Source organism: Parus major, chromosome 5 (assembly GCF_001522545.3).
Source record: "Parus major isolate Abel chromosome 5, Parus_major1.1, whole genome shotgun sequence".
In the NCBI taxonomy this organism is placed as follows: Eukaryota; Metazoa; Chordata; class Aves; order Passeriformes; family Paridae; genus Parus; species Parus major.
The window spans coordinates 17,064,844-17,086,291 of NC_031774.1; the positions used below are offsets into that span (position 1 = coordinate 17,064,844).

Here is a 21,448-nt window from a genome sequence, read left to right on the forward strand (position 1 = left end):
ATCAGGCATTAGACTAACTTGGAAGAGAATTCACACTACTGCTAATCACAAATTAACCAGATCTACTCATTACACAACAGCATTGATTGACATCATGCATCAAGTGAAATATTTTGACACTCTCAACATATAAAAATTTCTTTCACTATGTGAGCACACAAGTGTAGCCTAGCAACAGCCAGAGCCAGCACCCTCTTTCACACACATCTAACCCCAATAAAGCCCATCTTTTGTCCCAAGCCCTAGCAGGTTTTTCCGGTAGAAAGTAGTAAAAGAACAGCACACCCAAGAAAACTATGAACTAGACACAAATATAAACACATTAAAAGGTTTTGCAAATTTGGTTTTCAATGCAATCTTCTCTGGTTGCTCAGTGTATATAATCAAATACAAATAAAACCCTCTTTAGCTCCAGAAATATCTAGTGGCGCTTCATTTCAAGTCCAGGAATGTGATCCTCCTTTTTGTTTTACTTCTTACACTCAGGATCCTGAGTTCCATCTCATGGCCACTGTGACAAAGGCTGTACTCTTTTTCACATCCTCAACCTTCCTTGTTTTTAGGTATGTGTGGAAGTAGAATGCACGCTGCTTGTTCATAGCACTTGCATTGTCCTCCCAGCCCACATGAGCACCACCAACCTTACCCAAGTTATTCCCACCAACCAGAAACAGAAGTAAGCTGTCTAAGAACAAACCTGTAAAGCAAAGAAGCTGCTCCTAAGGACCCCATGATCCACATCAATTGCGGTTTGGTATACGGCAGTTGGACTAGACTAGTGCCATATGTGCTCCTGGAACAGAGCTTCCAGTTTAATTTTATCCAAAAATGAACCAAATACACACCCTGAAGCTATTCCATTATTCAAGTGCAGTAAGGTGGGATAACCAGAAGAATAAGCTTCAAAAAACATACTCGTAATGCAACTTCACTGTCCAACATCGGTGCACACACAGCAGCCCACAGTTGAATTCACACTGCATTTGTTACAAAGGGCCAGCACTACACACTTGGAAGGTGCAAGATGCGCTGCAGAATGCAATGCAAGCCAAGCTGAACCCAAAGAAATCTTGTCTCAATTTCCACAATGTAGGTGTACCTGCTTAAAACTTCCAACACACAAAAGGTTTGGTATCGCTTCCAAAATGCTTGTTTAAAAGTGACTGAAAGAAGTTATACCAAGTAGTATATTTTAACTGTTACACACAAGTGGCATCTGAATTACTTTTATTTTTATGATGTAGAAGTACTTGCTTTTGCAACACATTAAGGGAACACAATCAGGTTAGAAATAAGCAAGCACACTAAGTGGAAGCCAGGTTGAATAAAGATAAAATTTTGGTCACCAGTCTACTGTTTTATTTGCAGAACTAGGCAATGTTTTGGCTAATTTACTGATTTATTTTATGGTAATGTAAAATGCCCTGTCCTCCAGTCAGATAAATTGCTTGGGTTGTTTACAGGAAATTCTGCCCAAAAAGGCTTTAAGGCAAATGCTAGTGTGTTCTGTGTGTACTCTGGCTAGACAAAAAAAATGAACATTAATATCCACTTTCCTACCCAAAGCTTAAAGTTAGTAGTATATAGTATATACACGTGGGGAGCAGCTTTGTGCTCTCACGTATAGCACTGGATGTTATTACCTGAAAATCAGGTTCTTATTTCCATGTTTAAAGGTCACGTTTTCAAGAGCCCTCAATGTTTATAGGACAGACTTTGTACAACAGAGACGTTCAGCATACAGAGTGTTCTTAAATTGCACATTTGAATAAGAACATCTGTCTTTTAAAGTCTAGAAGTCTCAGTGTAGCAGGTTGATGCCAGGTGCCCACCAAGCTACCCTATCACTTCCCTCCTCAACAGGACTCCGGAAGAAAATAAGATTTTTTAAAATTATGAGTAATAAAGGCAGCTAAATAAAGCAAAAACAAAGCCTGTGCATGGAAGCAAAGGAAAATAAAAGACTTATTCCCTCCTTCACATCAGCAGGACATATTCAGCCACTTCCCAAGAAGTAGGGCTTCAGTATGTGTTGAGGTTTCTCCAGAAGACAATTGTCATAGTAACAAACGGCATCCTCCTTCTCTTTTGTCTTAACTTTTATTGCTGAGCAGACATCACATAGTCTGGAATATCCCTTTGACCAGTTTGGGACAGCTGGTTCTGGCTGGTCCATCTTGAAGCCAGCTGGCATTGGCCCTGTTGGACACGGGAGAACCTTCTGGCAGCACCTCACAGAAATCACCCTGGTAGCCTCCCACCAGTAGCCAAACCTTGCCACACAAACTCAGTACATTCAAAAAAGCAAGTGGTTGGTTTTCTGCACATATTTTTTAGATGAGGAAAATAAGAATGACTAAAAAGCCTCACCTAATAAGTATAGTTCTGTTTACCCAGAAGTCAAACATCTCCTATTTCTGTATACAAACATATCTTTGAGAGGCAGGGAGAAATCCCAATTGCAGGTATAATAAAGGAGTTTCTCTTCTTAATGACTTCTGCCAGCTGTTCCAAATACCCTGACCCAGTGCCTTGAGTAAACCTATATAGATTTAGAAATGAGTTTTTATAGTTATAAGAAATTTACAAAATAAATGGTTGTAGGCCAAAAGGGCAAGAAAAATCCTTGGTCTTCCTCATCCTACTCTTTTCTGCTTTTCCCTGGCATAAGGAAAGTAGAAATCAGCTGCATTAATGGCCGTTCTGTATGGGAATTCAATACTGAAACACATTTTTAAAAAACAGTCAAATCGGCAGCCTGAGGCAATTTTGGAAACCTAAGTAAGACATTTGTAAGCCTACCTCCTCCAGACTTTGTGTCAATCCACAAGCATCAGGAAGAGAATCCCAGATTCTACTAGGAACCTCAGGTCTTAAAGATTTTCATTCAATTTACTTGCACACCCAAGTTGTAAAACTCCCCAGCTGAAATTGACACAACATAATAGTTATTTCCAGAGAGCAGCAGCTAAAATATGTAACACATAAAAAAATAAAAAACCAGCAAGCCAGCAAAGACTGCCACACAAGACTATGTGCTTATTACAACCTGGGAAGTTGGATTAAGTTCTCAGGAGACCTGGATTCCATTCCCAGCTCCAGGTATGCTAGAGACAGTCTCTGGCAATCTTCTTCCATTCAGGGGACATATTCCCCAGACCAATACCTTTCTTCCCTTGTGCAGTGCCCCAGTGCTTATAGGGTCTCTGATAGCCAACAGAGCAAAGACGATTTCCCTCTTTTCCATGCCTGAAGCAGGAACAGGCTGACAAAACTGCAAGCCATCAGTAACCGCATATAAGAGAGAAAAATACATAATGGAGGCAAATTATATTTGGAAGAAAACATTGAAGGGAAAGGAACAAAACAGCACTCTTTCATCAGCTGAGACGTCACTTAGTCATGATCTGGAGTGTTCACACCTGCTCTGCTCTGTCACAAACTCCCACAGCTCCAAAACGCGCCACGGCAGCAGCAGCACCCCAACACCTCTCCTTCTGCCAAGCCTAGGCAGCATAACGGGATCGTTTTGTCATTCAAGTTCCCACTTAGTTAATCACTGTGACACCTTCAAATCTCTGCAGTGTATTTCACACAGAGTGTCTGCGCAAAGCAAAGCAGCCCCACCAGCCCAGCGCAAGCTCCTGAGCTGCTGCCCATGTGGGCAATCCTGCCCCAGGAGCACTGGGCTTGGCATCCTGACTTACCTGCATGCTTGGCCCTCTACTAACAACCCTGTTCTGGTCACTGCTCCCCATCATTCCTTTTCTTTTTTTTTTTTATCTGTGATATCATAAAGGCCTCAGTTCAGACAAATTCTTTGGCACATGCTGCTCTGCCTTGGCTAAGGGAGACCCATGCAAGACAGATCTCAGAGCCAAGGAAAGGGACTAACAAGGACTAAGGAGGAAATTCTCCATGGACTTTTTAGGTACAAGGTATCTAGAACAAATACACTTTGAAAGCTCTTTGAAGTGCTGCTCTCAGTGCCTCCACAAACTTGAAAACCTTCAGAAATGTACCTCTGAATGCTTAGCTGAACAGGGATTTGTCAGTACTTTGCTAAATAGAGATCCAGATTACAGGAGCATAAACAATTCAGGATATTTACTTTCTGTTCTCTGAAAAATTCTGCCCAATTGCCCCTTTTTCACTGCCTCAGCAAGGCATGTCCATGAGACATCAATGTGGGCCTGTTCCATTCCAGTGTTTGGCAAGTGATACAAGGAATATTTTGTTTCTGTGATAAGCAAAAACATTGTTTCTAATGAGATTCTTTCTCATTATATAGCATTTTCAATTGCGTAAAACAAAAAAGTTTATATAGCATCTTCCATAAGCAAATTGGTCCTTTCTTTGAGACACCAGTGACAGGAAAATACAGCAACATACCCCTTCATTTGCAAATACAGCTGCACACAGCCACATGGATTGGTGCCAACAAAACACAAGCTTCTGCCTCCCAAGGAAGTGAAATAACTTCTATAGACTGAAAATGGAGGAGGAATAAACAGAACAGAAACCAGTGTCAGGTCTTGTAACTCGTATTTGTGCCCGCATGTGGTTGAGCATAGACAGTTTCCAAGGCAAGGCAAGAGGCAGATTTATAAGCATATTTTTTTAATTGTATTACAATTACTGGATTTATGGTTTTCAACCCCGAATGCTCCAAAAGTCCTGGGTACCCCATCCTATTTGGTCAGACATCCTCTTTTGACTTCATAGTATGGAAACTACAGCACTGTCTTGATTCCCAGCTCCTGGTCTTCTGCCACAGACTGTGAACCACTAGCCTACATCCAAATGATCTGGGCAAGTACAGAACCACCCTCTCACACATCCAGAAGCAGGGTGTTTGTCGCAGCCAAACATTATGGCTGTCTCTACACAGCAGCTTGTAACCAAGCTGGTAATGAATCTTTGGCAACTAAGTGCTTAATTTATGGACAAAGCTGTAGTTTATGTTGTTGCAAGGCTAAGCCCTGTACATACACAGCCAACCAGAATTATTTTATGTCTGTACAGTGAGAACTTTCAGCTCCCATACAATTGTAAAGCATGCTGCTCTGAATGCTATAGCAACTCATTACCAGCAGCTTATGTGCAGTGTGTTTTTTCTGTCTGCTGCAGTACTTGAATGCTGCTATCAAACCAATTCAGAAAAAAAAAATATTACTCCAATTACTCAGTCTTGAACAGAACATACCCACCTTTGCTCATCTTACTTCCATCACTGCTCAAAACCTATAAAATCAGTTAATCCCAGGTCCAGTGCTTGTTCTGCCAGACTTCCCATAGCAAAGCACTGACTAGTATCCTGACCATCCCCAAAACTTACCAATATCCACTTCAGGTAGGCTCAAATCCCAGCTTGAGACCAGCAAAGTCCTATCTCACCATTCATGAAAAGAACACATAAGCATGTGCTGGAACCAAACAATGCATCCCACTGCTGGTGAATTTATCTCTTTAAATGAGAAGGCACCATTCAACATAACCAGGTACCAACTCACAGACAAGTCAGCAGGAAAGAGCTCCTGGTACAGGTCAGCTGTTTCACCAGCAAAGAAAGCTGCAACATGGATACCATCACCTGCAAACCACAGAGATGTCAACCCTAGGTGGCTTTAAGATAGAAGAAAGAGGAGAACTACGCTACAGCTATAAACATTAATATTTTGGATTTTTTTTGTGCACTAAGTCTATGAAAAAATTAATTCAATTATTTTTCTGTACTGCTGATAAACCGCCCAAACACAAAATGCTGGCTATTACAAAGCTGTGTTCTTCCCTTCTCTTTCAAAAGATATTTGCTACAGTCCAGATACGTATGTGTATGTGTATATAGCCAGGCACGTTTAATGAAAGCCTTACCTTCTATCACTGCATTTTTAAAGTAGAGAATAGGCTGCCTTTTACCTTTCAGCATCATAATGAAAAACTAACTCGTTCCATGGAATCGAAGAAAATTCTGTGGCTAGCAGAGCCACATTGAGAGACAGATTATTTATCTACTTGGGCATGCATGCAAGAATAGACTTGTCACAACTAAGGGGAAAAGGGAAAGGTAGAAAAGTTGCTGTGCCAACAATCTCCTCTTCTAGGTCTCCACACAGGCCAGTACAGTAAGAGGTATGGTGTTAGAGCACAGCCAGGCTGGATAATTTGCTTGTCTCTGAATAGGAACCACTGTGTCCAGGGTGCTCCCTTGCCACAGCATGGCATGGTCCATGGTCAGGAGTGGGGACGACACATTCTGGGTGGACAGCCTAGAAAGGAACATGATGCCCTTCAAAACAAGAACAAAAACTGCAGCCACAGACCAAAACAAGTGTAACTAGTGCCAGCTTTCCAGGGACTACATGTTGTCTGGAGCTGTGCATGGCCCAGAGACACCCAGTGGTTGACTGGTACATCACAAGCACATGTAATGAGTGGAAAGGCTAAGGAAAGCATCTCCTCAATTCGAGTATTTAGTAGAACCTTGGGCTGACACGGTGCTTCTCTGCTCATCTCCACTTCTCAGACTGGGTGGGAGAATAGATAAGGCCTGGAAGAGAGACCTGATTCTGAAAAGTTACAAACAGCAAGAAAGTGCAGGGAAAGGAGGAACTGGCAAGGTTTCACACTATTCTTTGTTTTTCAGCTATAGACTGCTACCAACATCCTCTGGCCTTTCCTAAGGAATTTCCTGTGGTCAAGGCTCTGCCTTATTTGAGGTCTCTGGCTGAGTTTGGGTAATCATTACCTGAGGTCTGAGATAAAGGCAAGTGTTATGCCACACTGAGGGTCAAATGTCAGCTAAATCTGCTTGTTGAGCTGCTAACATTGCCAGCAGCAGCTGCTTCCTGACTTAAGAGAGATTTAACAACCCAACAACAACTCATCAAGGTATACATGCAAAACAAAAGGTATCCCCCCCTTTATATCACTACCAGCATAGGACCAGGCTCTGGACTAGGAAAAAAAGAGAAATAAATCCAACTTAAAACCAGCTTTTAGTAGCTCTAAAAGAGTGTAGGCAGAGGTTTCTTTAACCCAAGTAGCACCAAAGCTGCAGGTGACATGCACTATGGGCCTGCCATGCACTGCTCTCCAGCACTAGGTTTAATTCCATCCAACCCAGCTTTAGGCACTCAGGAAACACGTAAGTTAAGCAGATCGTCACAGTCAGCTTTTTCTAATGGAAATGGAGAAGGATGAACATCTCTTACCACTAAGATGGAAATCATTATCTAGACATTAGCATCTCTGCACCTTTTATTTTAGACCCATTAACTGAGTGGCATGTATTAGGAACAGCTGAACTGCACAGGGTCAACTAGACAGGATTAATATTATGTTCCCTTACTTTGCCTGCACTGTTGTTAAATCTGAGTAAGAATGTTCAATTTGGATAAAAGTAAATGTACTCCCCAGAGAGACACAGAAATCCATGTTTTAGCTGCTTTGTGGCTCCTTCTGGAAAACAGCAGGATAAACTTTGCTTACAACCCATACCACGTACACAAGGATAAATACAACCTTCATCCAAATGCCAATTTCCAGCAAAGACAACTTTTTTTTTTTTAAAGAAGAATTGAATTGCACCTTTTCTAAGAAAACAGTGCTTTTTGGAAACAGCAACGATATCATATCAAGGGAGAAGTAACAGGTTAAGAGCATGAGAGGGTGACCTTACTGTGATCATTCTACCTAAGAGACTTCAGAACAGTTCCGTTCCCTGGCAGAAGGCTCAAAAATGCAGCAGCACTAGTAACCCAGAAACACCAGGGTGACTAACTCGTGTTCAATCAACTCAGAAGCTCAGGGGAAACAACAAAGGCATCAAACGGGACACAGATCAGCCAGGCACTGCAATATGGCAGCACAACCTGGACTCAAGCCATAGCTCCTTACGCTGAATTGCTGGCACCTCACTTTCTGCCTCGCTCCTCGCATCTCATAAAATAAACCCTCTTTTAACAGAGGTTTGACCTGCTCATGAACAATTCTGATAATCATAGGTGTTCTCAGAACACAAGCTGATCATAGCATATCAATGACAAAAAAACCAGCATAGGGAGATTTTATGTTCCAACATTCCTGGCCCTCAGCACACAGTGAAGTGAGGGAAACATCTCCAGCAATGCAGGAAAACTCAGAGCAGCTGTATAAACCTGAGAAAACAGGGGCAGGCAAGGCTGATCACTGAGAACAGCATGACTAGCATGAAATGGGAGCACAAACAAGCCCAGAAGGCTTGAGGTCCTCCTACAAGCAGAAGGCAGCTAGCCCCCTTAAATCACACTCAGTATCTGCTCCCATGCTCTGCTATTGAATTGGCAAAAATAAAATAAGAACAGGCAAGGGACAGAACTAGGCCAGCTGCAGCCTCCTTCTCTCAGTTGCTCCCAGCTCCAGCTTTCAGTATTTGCCTCTCTTCAGCCCTGCTCATGACCCTTCCACTTCTACTACCCCCTCCATATAACTCAGATTTGAGGCACTCACTCCACAGAGTACAGAGTAACACTGACACATACTCATCAGTGGCACACATAAACAACAAAAAATTAAGAGAGAAGGCTCCTTCTTCTCCCTTCCTCCTCCTGTGTCATTAAAGCATCATTGTTTTCTCTGTGAAGTTTTTTAAAACAGAAATTAAACTAAATGGGAGGGGTGTAAAAAGTGTCTGGTACAAAATACCGTACATTCAATGTCTCTTCTCTTCCATGAGCTGCAAAAGTAAACAGCACCTTCTCTGGCAGGAGCAACAGGGCTGTCTTATGTAATCATGGGATGGAGGGAGAGGAAAGGGTCAGGAAAAACACACACTGCCCACTGTTCAGAGAACTGCTCCTTTCAGCAGCCATGAGTACGAAGACTGCAGAAGTGACAGCTTTTCTACCTCCCTGCCCAGCTGGCTCTCTGACCTGCCTAGAAGCAGCATCCAAAACCACGGGAAAGGCTGGCTTTGTTTCCAACACTGCTGGCTCGTGGCCTTATACACAGGATGACAGAACGCTGCTCCTCTCACAAGTTATGATGGGGCAATTTATTTTCATTGGCATGAGCAGAGAAGGAGAGCCAGTCTGATCCACCCTGCAGCAGCAGGACACTGTGAAAGGCAATTTTGCACATGTACTTCATGCAGTCATAACACTCTCATACACCTCATACGGTCATTGCACACACCCTGTCTTAGAACAAAAGCGTTCAACAGAGACCTGTGCCTTCAGAAGATGAACCGAGGCATCTACAGTCAGAATTTTCAACCTTCCACACTCCTTATCCGTGTGCTGTTACATCAATGTAAACACTTATTTCGACTCCCTTCATAGCTATCACCTACCTATTCTCTTACATTTCCACAGCAGGCTGCCCTAAAAAGTCACTGGAGGATTTTCTCACCCTGTTGACATAGTTTCCTCCTCGTTGACATATCCTGTCCAGTCAACACCACTCAGACAAGCTGCAGACTCTGTGCTGCATAGAACCTAAGATTCATCCCAATCCATCAACCCTTGCTGGCAAATCAAGGCCAAACAGAGAGCAACAACGTCCTGTGCCTCTGCGGCAATCCAAACTGTTCCACAGTAAATCTATAAATTTACTTTTACAGCCACACTCTGCTCCCATCACCTGAACAAGGTATGCACTTGCACTCAACGTTACGAAACACCCACCACAGGCTTTTTGCAACCTCACTGACTTCTTCGCTTCCCAGTCCCCCAAATTTGTTGTGTCCACTCTGACCCTTAAGATTTAACACTCTTAAGTGTTAAGTCTTAAGACTTAACTTGGCATATTGGATTTCAGAAAACCTTCTTCCTCCACAACATTTGCAGCAGTTTTCAATAAGTCCCTTACACACCAGCTCTTCCAAACTGTGGCTCAGAAATGGGTTCTGTTTGCCACAACATCCATGCAGCTCACCAACTTTTTAGTTCTATGGTAGCAGCATCATATGTAAATCCTTGCATATGGCAAATCAAAACAAGAAGCTCCAAATTACAATTTAAAAAAAAACAAAAAAACCTCCAAGCAAACAACTTAAATGACTACTAAAACCATCAATGTATCAGCTACAATAGCAGTACTTCAGAGAGGATTTTTCTGGAGCTTTTTATTATTATTATTATCATTATCTTATCTGCAGAAGGCAAGCCAAGAAAACAGAGAAATAGATGGAACCAAGCCCTGCATCTGAGCAAGCTCTCTAGAAGCAAATACAGACACGTTTCAGGGCTGGCAGAACACTGTGCTGAAATTAAGTGGCGTGGGTTGTGACGGAAACACAATTTTTCAGATCTGGTAATGCATGCCAGTGAATAAAACTTACATAGGCTGTACAGCAGCACCTAAATATTTGTCCTACTGCTGTTCATCCACAGCTGGCACACATTCAGAGACTACAAAGACAAAGCCAAACCAAAGCTCAGACTGACTTTTCTACCTCCAATTTGCATTGCACTTTTCCCTCCAGGGATCTTTCATGGCTTGGTTTGGATTCCATCCCAGCTCAGTCCCAAACAGAGAGATGTATCAAACAATATCAACACACTGACACATTTCATTTTGAATTTAAGTATTTGAAATTACTTTGAATGCACATTCGTGACATTTCAATACTTTTCTGGATAACTTTTTAATCCACCCATTTCTCACCCCATGAGTAAAGTGTAAGGCAGTGGGTCAAAACTAAAACCAGGAAACTCCACCAGGACAGAATGCAAGCTCTTTGGGTGGAGTACTGTTTGCCCATGGGAAATTACATCGCCAGCTATCCAAAACTTGGTTGTACCAAATACTGTCCACCATGAGCAGGACACAGCCATGAGTCAGCAGCAGAAGGAGACTCCATGACGCAAATAAGTCAGTTCTGACTTTCACCCCTTTCACTGCAGGGGCAGATAAGGGGACAACAAACTACTAAATGCCTTGAAAATGCAGAGCAAATATGAAGGGCCAGAGCAACACTGCAACTTAATCAAAAGCCTGCTGAAAAAACAAACTACATACCTACAAGGAAATACTATCAGGAGGGGTCATCAAAACCATTTTGCTCACTGTAATAAACAACTTGGACAGCAGTAAAGGACAGCTGGCTCTGCACCCACAGCAGCACTTCCCTTCAGAATGACTCCCATTCATTGGGGTCATTGGGGTTTCCATTGCCAAAAGCCACAGAGTGCAAAAGCAGTCTGACTTTGGATGAGTCCTTGCTGGGACTGAAACTTGCAGAGGTGAATTGGGTGCACAGAGGAAGAACTCTAGCAAGGGAAAGAAAAAAGGCAGAAAACAATGCTTAATAAACTGTAAATACTTCCTTACAGAAAATCTTGTGTGTTCTTACACTGGCTAAAACAATGGCCCAGAACTGGTTCTCCTTTCATAATACAGTACAAAAGAACCTGAAACCAATATTGTCTAGCAACGGCTCATTGTGTGTCCCATGAATTAAGGTCTTGGCAATAACCCAGCAGCCACAAGGCTTATGACAGCTTTCTCAGGAACTTATGAGAATTTGACTTCTTTCCAATAAGGCCCTTAGGTTCCCAGAGGAATCCTCAAACAGTTTTTCAAGCCCTAGGAGTCAGGCCAGTGACAGCAAAAAGAGGATACCCAAAAAGCACTGCAATGACATCCCACAGCAGAGCAGGAATGCAGGCAAGCAATAAAACTGATGCTAAACAGATCTGCAATAAACTGGCCCCAACTGTAATTTGAACTGTAGGGCACTGCCAAAATGAAATGGTCATTTACTGTCAGAGAAAGCAAAGAAATGTAAAACCTCAATAGAACAGTAAGAGATCACAGACAAATTTTAGAAAGCCTAACACCGCATCTAGATGAAGAAAGCTTCTCTTCTACTTCTGAGCGTAACTCTGTGTCCTCACCTCTAGCAGGGGACCAGGATGTACTGGGAAATTCTTGCTTTCTGCTATAAAGGCATTCTATTATCCATTCCCCAAGTAAGAAATTCTCTTGTGTGTGACAAAGAAGTCCTAGTCATCCCAGAATCCCTTTCCTCCAGATGTCCTGATTCCGTGACAAAGGCAGAATGCCCACAAAACAGTAGCAGTACAAGCAAAGCTGCTGCAGCACAGCTCCAGCCCACTACCACCACGACTGAAGTTAAGAATGCTGGAAATAGGCATCATGCTGGCACTTCTCTACAGCAGCAACAGCTCTTCTGTGCTCCAAATGCTGTTCTTCGATCCATAAATTGGCTGCACATGTGCTGGGGGAAAAGCCATTCTTTCATCCACATACCATTTTGTTTTGCAGAACAGAAGGAAAAATGCATTTGTTCAGCAAGTGTTTTAAGAAGGCAAATCATTTCTGCTTTAAACTGACCACACACTGTGGATGTTACTCAACAGAGAAGCAGAAAAACACCTCTCCTTTGCAGAAATGCAAACACACCTCTTGTGTTTGGTTGGGGCTCTGGCTCCATTGCAGACAGGTGGCATCCTTTGTGTGACACTGCCCATGGCAAAGATTCACCCACACTGCAGATAAAGCGCTGCACAACTCAGTTTTTACAGAGCTAAACAGAATTTATACACACGTTCATCTTCCAAGGCTTCTCAGTACCAACAGAAAAAGCTATCTTTCACAGGATACAGGCACTTTCTTAATATTAAGCTTTTTAATTTTTTTCCCTACTGAGAATGGCAAACGTGATAAATCAAGAAAAGAAGCAAAGCACCTTGACAAGGTCATAGAGGGGGCTTTTAGGAGAAAGCTGTGGCTAGGGGGACATCCCAGGGTAAAGAACTCATGTCCATGCTCTCAGCATATCACTCATCAGGCCAGGTGGATACAAGAGTGAAACATGCAAAGATGTCTTTCTTTATGCCTATCTATTTTGAAGACTGCAAACTTAAGGAATCAAAATAATTTGGGGGGACCCAAAATATTCAGGATATCCTAAAAGGGAAGAGGAAAAGTGCTCTACAGATAGTTTTGGGGAGAGCAGAGACATATAAAGTACCCTTTTAGATCACGCCGGATTTTTAGGTTTGAAGGCAAGCTGCAAACAAAACTGCAACCTTGATCTCATAGTTCTTTTTATTTAGTCCAAAAATTAATGCAAAACCCCAACCAAACCCAGCAGTTCCTGGGCACAGCTCAAGCAGCCTGTTGTTCCAGGAGGATTTATCAATCACCACAGACAACCCCCTCTGATCAGGTCATATGATTGAAGGCTGTACTTTATTATTCCCTCACACCACGACCAAGCAAAGCAGCAGCAGTGCTATCAGATCAGACAAAGGAGCTGCTGCCCTTCAGAGCAGGCTCCTGAGTAAGTGCTCCCTGATGTGCACACGGGTGTGATTTTGCTGCGCACAGTGGGAATGCCAGAGTAACCACACCACATGTGCCATGACTGGCTGAGTTTAAAGAGGCATCGCAACCCAAACCCAGGAAATTCAGAAGTCAAGCTGCTCTTGTATGCTGAATTTATTAGAACTTCTAGACTATTTAATCTGGTAGTGGTGCTGCATTCCCAAACACTATACAAGAGCCAAAAAGTGCTGAGCTGCTGGGTAGAAGTGGGAGATGATGGAAAACTCAGTGAAAGCAAGCCCCCCATGGCTCCAACCCAGCTCCACCACGCTGTGTTCCACCAATGTGCAGCCCTCAGGGCTTCTCTGCAGCAAGCTGGAGACCCTCCCTCAGTCCTGGGGCTACCACACCCCACAGCTTCCCAATGCTCTGCTATACCAGCACCGCTGTGTTATGATGAAAATGTGAGAACTGGCTCTTGAATAAAAAGGAAATTCACCTGCAAGCAAAACAACTTCAAAATCCATATTCATAAAAAGTGTTTGAGGAATGTAGAGGCCTCTCTCCTTTACCCATTGAAACGCAACAGTTCTTGGGTCTTTCATATAAAACATGCCGCAATTTCTTTCTTTCCTGCAGCGCAGTCACTGTGCATGTGTCTACCACTGTATTACCTCAATATTTTTGCTCAAAAAAGCACTTCCCTAACAAAAAGGAATTCACTCGTACAAAGCAAACTGTATTACTTCTGCAAAATTTCATTTGAGAATCCACAGCTAAAGTGCAGGACCCCTACAGTTCCCAGTCCTGCAGTGTGATAGCTTCAGCATCCCTTGTGAGATGAAGCATGTCACCTTAATGTATGCTTAAGGTGAGAGAACAACCAAGCTGATGGGCTTCATCACCCTAAGGACACAGAAAGTGACATATTTAATCTGATGAGAGGCAGTAAAGCAGTGTCTCTTAATATTTTATGAAACATTTGGCTGTTTTTAATTTTAAAAACAGCAGCTCAATAAACAAAGCAATGGAGGATTCCCTGTGGATGGCACTATGATAGGCGCACAGCAGCCCACTCTGCTGAGTGATAACATCGTACCCAATGCATCAAGTCTGTCCTCCTCCCCACATCCATGCTGGAAGGCCCGTACACTGGGAGGTCTCAGGCTCCACACACCACCAGAGACTTTTCTAGAAACACCTGTCTTTCACCAGAATACAGTGGATAGCAGAGGCAGCTTCAAAAATGGTTTAAGACATCCAGCTTTCATCTAGCACCTTAATCTGGACAACAGGCTGACATGCCCAAGCTGAAGAAGTTGCTTTAATCAGAAGAAATATATTTTCTTCTCTATTTGCCCAGTTCTAAAACAAGATTATAGACACAGACTGACATAAAATGCAAGCATCCCACTTCATTACTACTGCACACTTGCTTTAAGTTTATCTGCTTCCTTAAGCAGCCACTGCTGGCCACTGTCAAGAGATAAGGTACTCAGCAAGATGGATCTTTGCTCCTACTTACAGCAATCACTTTCTATTCCCACTCCCATGAAGGCTTGAAAGATGCAAGACCGGCCAGAAGACAAATGGAAGAAAAAGTCTGAGCACCAAGTTCGAATACAGACATAAATGTCCCCCAAAGGCCCAAAGGATAGCCTTCAGCAGAGCCTGCTCTTTAATCCTGTGCTCCAAATACATCCATCACCACTTATGAGAACTTCAGAGATAAGACTTAAAAATAAGTTAGAACATCTCCCCCCCATTCCTTTTCATTGGAGTTCAGAAACTCATACTACAAGAGGGACGGCTTCCTACAGTGACTTTAAAGATAAACCCTGATGGGAGGGGGCCTGTGTATTCACCCAAAGAAAAGAGTTCCCAGCCAAAGGCAGGAAGCATAGCAGAGACAAAAGCACATCCATGAGCTCAGTGGAAACACACAGTCCTCTCACCACAGAGGAACACCACCTTGGGGCTTTCCCCTTCAAGCATTAACAATTGACAAGTCCTGCGCTCACCTCAACTACACAGTCCATTCTTCACTCTGGGGAAAAAAAGATTCTGCAGAAATTAAATGCACTATCCCAAGAAAGGGGATTATTTTGTCATCTGAGGACACTTACATGGAAGAGTAGAGCTGATGGGCAGTCTTGTGATCTTTCTGATTAAAATGCTGCCTCAGGATATTACTCTCCCCCTCCGACATGAAACAGTCAATTAGGCTGTGATATATTCATGTAATAAAGACTTTTTCTTATAAAATATGTCAGTCTAAGACTGGCAATAGTTTTGCCTTGAAGTCACCTTACTAAGAAGAAACATGACAGATAAATCCAGTTTTAAACTAGTTAAACTTTAAACTTGCATCTGAGGAAGCAGAAAAGCAGGGAATAGACACATCTATTTTTCAATCCCATCACAGTGCTTTAAAAAAAAAAAAAAAAAAAAAGAAAAGGAGGGGACAGGAGGGCTTCACTTCCACGAAGACCCATCTTACCCTTTTATTATTAATTTTATATACACGTGCATATATACACACACATACACAAGTACACTTACCTTTCACCTGCAGCAATCTCTACAGGTACAAGAGCATATTAAACTGAATAGCACAAAAATATGTTCATGGCTTCAGACACAATGATGTCCTAGGGTCACCATCCTGATAAGGATGACCGTTCTTATGACTCTCAGACCACTCTCTTAGACCACATTAAAAATACAAGTCATTATTGAAATAAAAACTGTCTTTGTGGACCATCCACCCCTAGCCAGAACACCACCTCAGCTCTCACTTGTAAGCACAGCGAGGATCATGGACGGTCCATCTATGTTCCATAGCCATGTCCTGCCTCCAAGGGCCCAGAGGAACAGCTCTTGAACACAAGAGGCAGGGATGGCTTCATAAATCTTAGGAAGTTACAGAATTCCACCACTGCTCACCATCTCTCCCAGTTTGTTGGCAGGAGCAATCTCCAAACATGCCACAGAGATCCTCAAAGATATCTTCATGAACACCTGGATGCCAGGAGTCCTGAGCAGAGAGCACCATCCCAGCATCCTGACTCCTGTCCAGTGAAGCAGAACAAAATCTCTGCCCCACAAAAATAACATGAATAACAACATCTCTGCCCCCTTCTCAAATAATAGGCAGCAATCTTTACACCTAACACAAGAACATCTTAAATAATTTTATGGGAAAACATTTGCATTTTTGGATGCATCTACAGGACTTCCTCATATACTCTATTTAGCAGAGACATCTGTTACTCAATATATATATATTTCATCTAAATCCCACCCTCTGAATCCTTTCCATCAGTTGTCACTAATGAAGCTTTGTGTGCAAAACCAAGTGCATTCTGCCCCCATTAGGAAGCCAATTACAGCAGGAAAAACAAGCAATTAACAAGGTGCAAAATAAACATCTTGCCACCTGCCTTTTAATAGCAACCCCGCTTCAAACAAGTCACAGTCTCAGCACAGCTTAGAGAATTGGCAACTGATATATGTATTTATGCAGCAGCTGTTCTTCATTGCAACAAATATTACAGGCTTACCAGATAAGGTCAGCATATTTAAAAAAACATATAGCAAGTATTAAAACCTGCTTTGAGGCCCTGAATGCTGCTTTTAATGAAATCAGCAGCATCAGGCTTGTATGGTATTACAGTAGAGCTGCAGTCACATCCCCAGCTTAGAGAGATTTCTCCTCATTTCTCCTTGCTTAGCAGCTTCAGTATTTGTTTTGCTAAATCCAGGGGCCTGAGCAGCTCTTAAACAGTGTGTGGGGCAACTAACACAAAGCTCTACACAGCAGACAAATCTTTCCTGCTTCCATCATCCCTGCCTCTTCTCCTTGGCCTTCTCCACTACCCTACCTTCACACCACTACACCCAATTGCACTGTGGGGCTGGGGGAAAAAAAGTCACTCACTAAAAAAATACAAAACAAAACTCAAGGGGAAAACAAATCTATATTCTGTCTTTAAGCCTTCATGCTATAGAGGGGAAAAGAAGACTTCCAAAGACACCCTAGATAGCTCCAGAGGGAGCCACTTTCCTTCACCTTTTGTGGAACAGTATGAATGACACACTTCTGAGTAGTTAACCAGGACTAGAGAAAGCCCAAGAGTATGTCTTCAGGATTTAGCAAGCTTGGACTGGAAAATGTGCCTGGAAAAATAACAGCCAAGCTTCATCCTGCATGTTTGTTTGTCTTTGTATCTTTCCCCTCTTGCTCTGACTCTGCTGCTATGTAAATTATTTATATATGTTAAACTTTCCATGTCACATTTCAGTTCCTGACTAATGTCCTATTTAACTGCTCAATGCACAATTCATGTGCATCTCTTCTTCTTATGAGTCTTCCCTCTCTGGCCTCGTTGGGATCTGAGGAATAAAACATTGAATATGGTACTTTTGCCATTGTGCACAGGATTCTGAGTGTTAGTTGGAGATGGAGAGAAAATTGTTCACATTCTTTCTCTAAATGACCACAGGGAGCAACAGGGAAGAGAGCTTTTAACTCCAAGCAGGGCCAACAGAGCTACCCACAGCTTTACAAAAGTCTGCATCATGATCAATAGTACTAAAACAATCCTTCACTGAAAAGTTCTCCTAAAAAGTCCTGTATTTAAATAACAATTCACTACCCTTGAATACAACTGGCAAATCAGATCTTAAAAGATCCACATCTTCAGTTCTGGTCATTATTTACACGTACACAGAATAAGCAAAGTCAGAAGAAGGGGAACAACGACAGGGGGTGAAAGTGGTGAAAGGTCAAAATTTTACAGGCTCGTGAGGGTGCACACCTAAACCTGACCTACTGCAGCCACCAAAGTAAAAAATACCTTTTAGCTACCAGTTTCTCAGCTACCAGTGCAAGTGCAGAGATCTCACAAGTCTTTCCTCCAGCCCTAATTACAGAGACAAGGTCAGAAAAGACGCAATCTGCCAGCATGAGGTCATATGGCCACTCTAGCTACAGAAGTATTTTAGGAGTAGTTCAATGAGTCAGGTCACTTAACTGACTTCATTTCTGTTTGTTTTTTAAACAAGCAGCAATATTTTCCCTTACATTTTGTGGATAGGAGAACAGGAAGCACGGTCTACTCCTTAATCACCAGCCTAGGATTTCAGTACACATCACTTACAATGCCATGGATTAGTGATGCCTAGCTGCATTTTATAGATCTAAATCCACCAAAAAATGCCAAGGAGCATCATCACAACAGTGACAGAGGGTCAGAACACTGTCAGCTTTCAGAAGTTGTTCAGATCACAGGAAGAAGGCGGGTGTATTATCTGCACTGCCTCACAACAAATCCACACGTGACAGAAGCTGCTCCAGCTGCACATCAAGAAAGCAGCCTGCAGTTCTCAAGCTTTCTTCAACTCAATTAATTCTAGGGCAGCCTCTTCTGCTTAACGCTGATGAGGGCTCCAGTGGGTTTTCTGACCAGCAGGCTGCCTGAAGGCCCAAAGAATCAGCAGTTTGAGGACTGCTGCTTATTGAAGGTGGCAAGAGACCAGAAATGTGGTAAGAACTTACTGTGAGAAAGAGTTGCACTTTTAGCTCTAGGAGCTGAGATTTCACTTCTTGCAATTCTTCTTTAAAGGATGCTTAAAGAGACCCAATTCTTGAATTCTTTATGGCCTCTTCAAAAGGATGGTTGAAGAGATCAAATTTCACTAAACGCTAACAGCTGAGTGTCATCAGTACCCAGCTCACCTGAACAAGAGTGGAAAGCTGGCAACACCACAAATGCTCAAGCTGCAGTCCTCCTAATCAGTGTGAGCTACAGCCCATAAAACACTGATTAATTCCCAAATAGTCACATGTGTGCACATTCCCCCACAGCTCTTCTAAACAGACTTCAGCAGTTTGGCAAATGGTCAGATTAAGCAGAGGATATATGAAGTTAAGCAGAGAATGTTTTCAGTATGTAGCAGTCTCTCCAGGCCATAGTTCATAAAACTCTTTACAATTTCTAGGATCAAAGCAGGTACAGCCATGAAAGATCTATTAGTTCATGAGGTCCATCACCCAGCCAAAGCAGGTTACCCAGAAAAGACATGAGGAAGTTAAAATAATGGTGTTTGAGCAAGCCAAGTACATTTTTTCTTTGAAAAAAAAGATGCTAAGCAAAGTCAGATATGTGAACTAGGTCCAAAAGTTAAAGTTCAGTTTTGTTTTTAAGAAATAAGCAAGCACATTTCTACAAGGCAGCTATAAAATGCTAACCTATATCTAATGATGTGGCTTACCTATGAAGCCCAGCTCCAGCCCCTCTTTCTCACTCTCAATTGCAAATTTCCATCTCCAAACACAAATGCCTTTTACCACACAGCTCAGTAAGAAAATTACTTTGGAGCCCTGGTGCTGAAAATGCATCAAAGCACAATCTTCAAATTCTCAACTCCCCACCCCCTCCAGCCACCAAAAAAAGAAAGAAATCAAAGGATAAGAAGGAAAGACACAGTTTGGCTCCCACTGGCCTACAATAACAATAATGATCATAATCTAGAGATCGCAGGAGGTTCGTCTACACTCCGTGCCAAGTCAATTCGCTCCATTCACAACTGCGCATAATTATTCCTGGGACTGCAAAAATTACTGTCTTTTCACTAGCAATAGAACTGTAAAAATGCTTTCAACCTCAAGCCCTTATTTATTAAAACAAAACTATTTGCTCTTTTTCAGTTCATGTTAGGTCTGGCATTTCTGTGCAGAGGGTCAATAATCCAGTCGTTCAAAAAATAGTCACGAAAGACGTATTAACATAAGCTGTGCATTAAGACACAATTATTTATATGCCTGACATTAATGGCTCTGCGCTCTGCACCGTATCAACCAACTCACAGATACTTTAGCAGGAAAATAACAACACTTTAGGAGAATTTTTGCTCTCCCAAGGACAATTAGCATAACGCTAACGCTGAAACGAGAGAGCAATAAGGACTGACAGAGTAATGCCTCATCCCAGAGTCTCCAGAACAGCGTTGCCTGTCCCCAAAGTTTGTGCCCATCACAGCACGCTTCCCTTTGCTAAGCACACACAGCCCGTGCCTAATGCTTCCCCAATCCTTAGATTAATGAAATACGAGTAAAGCAGTTTCAAGATGCATTATCCTCTGTCACCAGACCTCCCCGGCGCGGGTGCCCAGCGGGACCGGCCGCGCTGCCCGCCGCAGATTGCCCCCCGAGCCGGGGGAGCGGCCCCGGGCCCCGCCGAAAGGTTCCCCTGGGTGCGGGCACTGCCGCGACAGCAGGCGGTGCCCGGGGGCAGCGCACACCTCCGGGAGCCCGGCCAAGCACAGGTCACGGCAGGGCGGAGCGGCATCGCGAGTTAACGGGACGGCGCCGCATCCCAGCCGGCCCCGGAGTTTGGAAACTCTCGGCAAACCCGCAGCCACCGCAGCGCCCGCAACTCGGCCGGGGCTCGAGGGCGAGTGCCACCAGCGAGACATCGCCTGTCCGGGCTGTGCGGAGCCGCGGAACAGCCCCGCGGCGCCGGGAGCGGGCTGCGCGCCGGGCTGTGCCGCCGCCTCCCGCCCGAGGGAGCCGCCGAACCGCGGGCAAACAGCCCCGAGCGACGCGGCGAGGCTGCGCTGACAGGGTCGCGACACGGCGACAGCGGCGGCTCCCACCGCCCCCCGTTCCCCTGCCCCGGGGGAGCGAAGGACACACCGCGCCGGCGCTCCTGCCCGCGGAGCGCGGGGCTGCCGCGGGGCACCCCGGCTCACCCCTCAGCCCTGCCCGCCGGGATGCCCACCCTTCACCCCTCCGCCGGACCGGGCGGGCGGCTGCCGCGCCGCAGCCACCAGTTGCGCTTCCCGCTGCGGTACCTCTGCCAGGACGGGATGAGAAGTCCGCCCGCCGCCGAAGCCCTCTCGCAATGCAACAAGTGCCCGCCCGGGCGCGGCGGGAGGAGGCGGCGCGGGGGCGGTCGCGGTGCCGCCGCTCAGCGCTCGGGGCGCCCCGGCTGCCACTCACCGCGCCGCGCGCCCAGCGCCGCCGCGAGCCCGTCCCCCCCGCGCGCGCGCGCGCGCGCCCTCTCTTGGGCCGCCGGGGACGCCGTACCGCGGGCCGCTACCATCAAGTACCACAGGGGGGAGTAGGGCCGCTCAACCCGGCCGCCCGCCGCTTCGGGCCGGCCGGCGG

The 21,448-nt window shown here is 44.2% G+C and overlaps 1 protein-coding gene across 3 annotated transcripts in view; it reads right to left on the reverse strand.

Annotated features, from left to right (window-relative positions):
• The window catches only part of TSPAN4 (tetraspanin 4), a 423,214-nt gene extending 401,962 nt beyond the window's left edge, over positions 1-21,252 (reverse strand). For 2 of the 3 annotated variants that reach the window (XM_015631555.3, XM_015631554.3), the window contains exon 1: positions 21,133-21,252. The gene's annotated coding sequence lies outside the window, so the exon portion shown is untranslated. The remainder of the gene's footprint in view (positions 1-21,132) is intronic. The other variant, XM_015631557.3, reaches the window with a different exon arrangement.
• Positions 21,253-21,448: the final 196 nt, after the last annotated feature.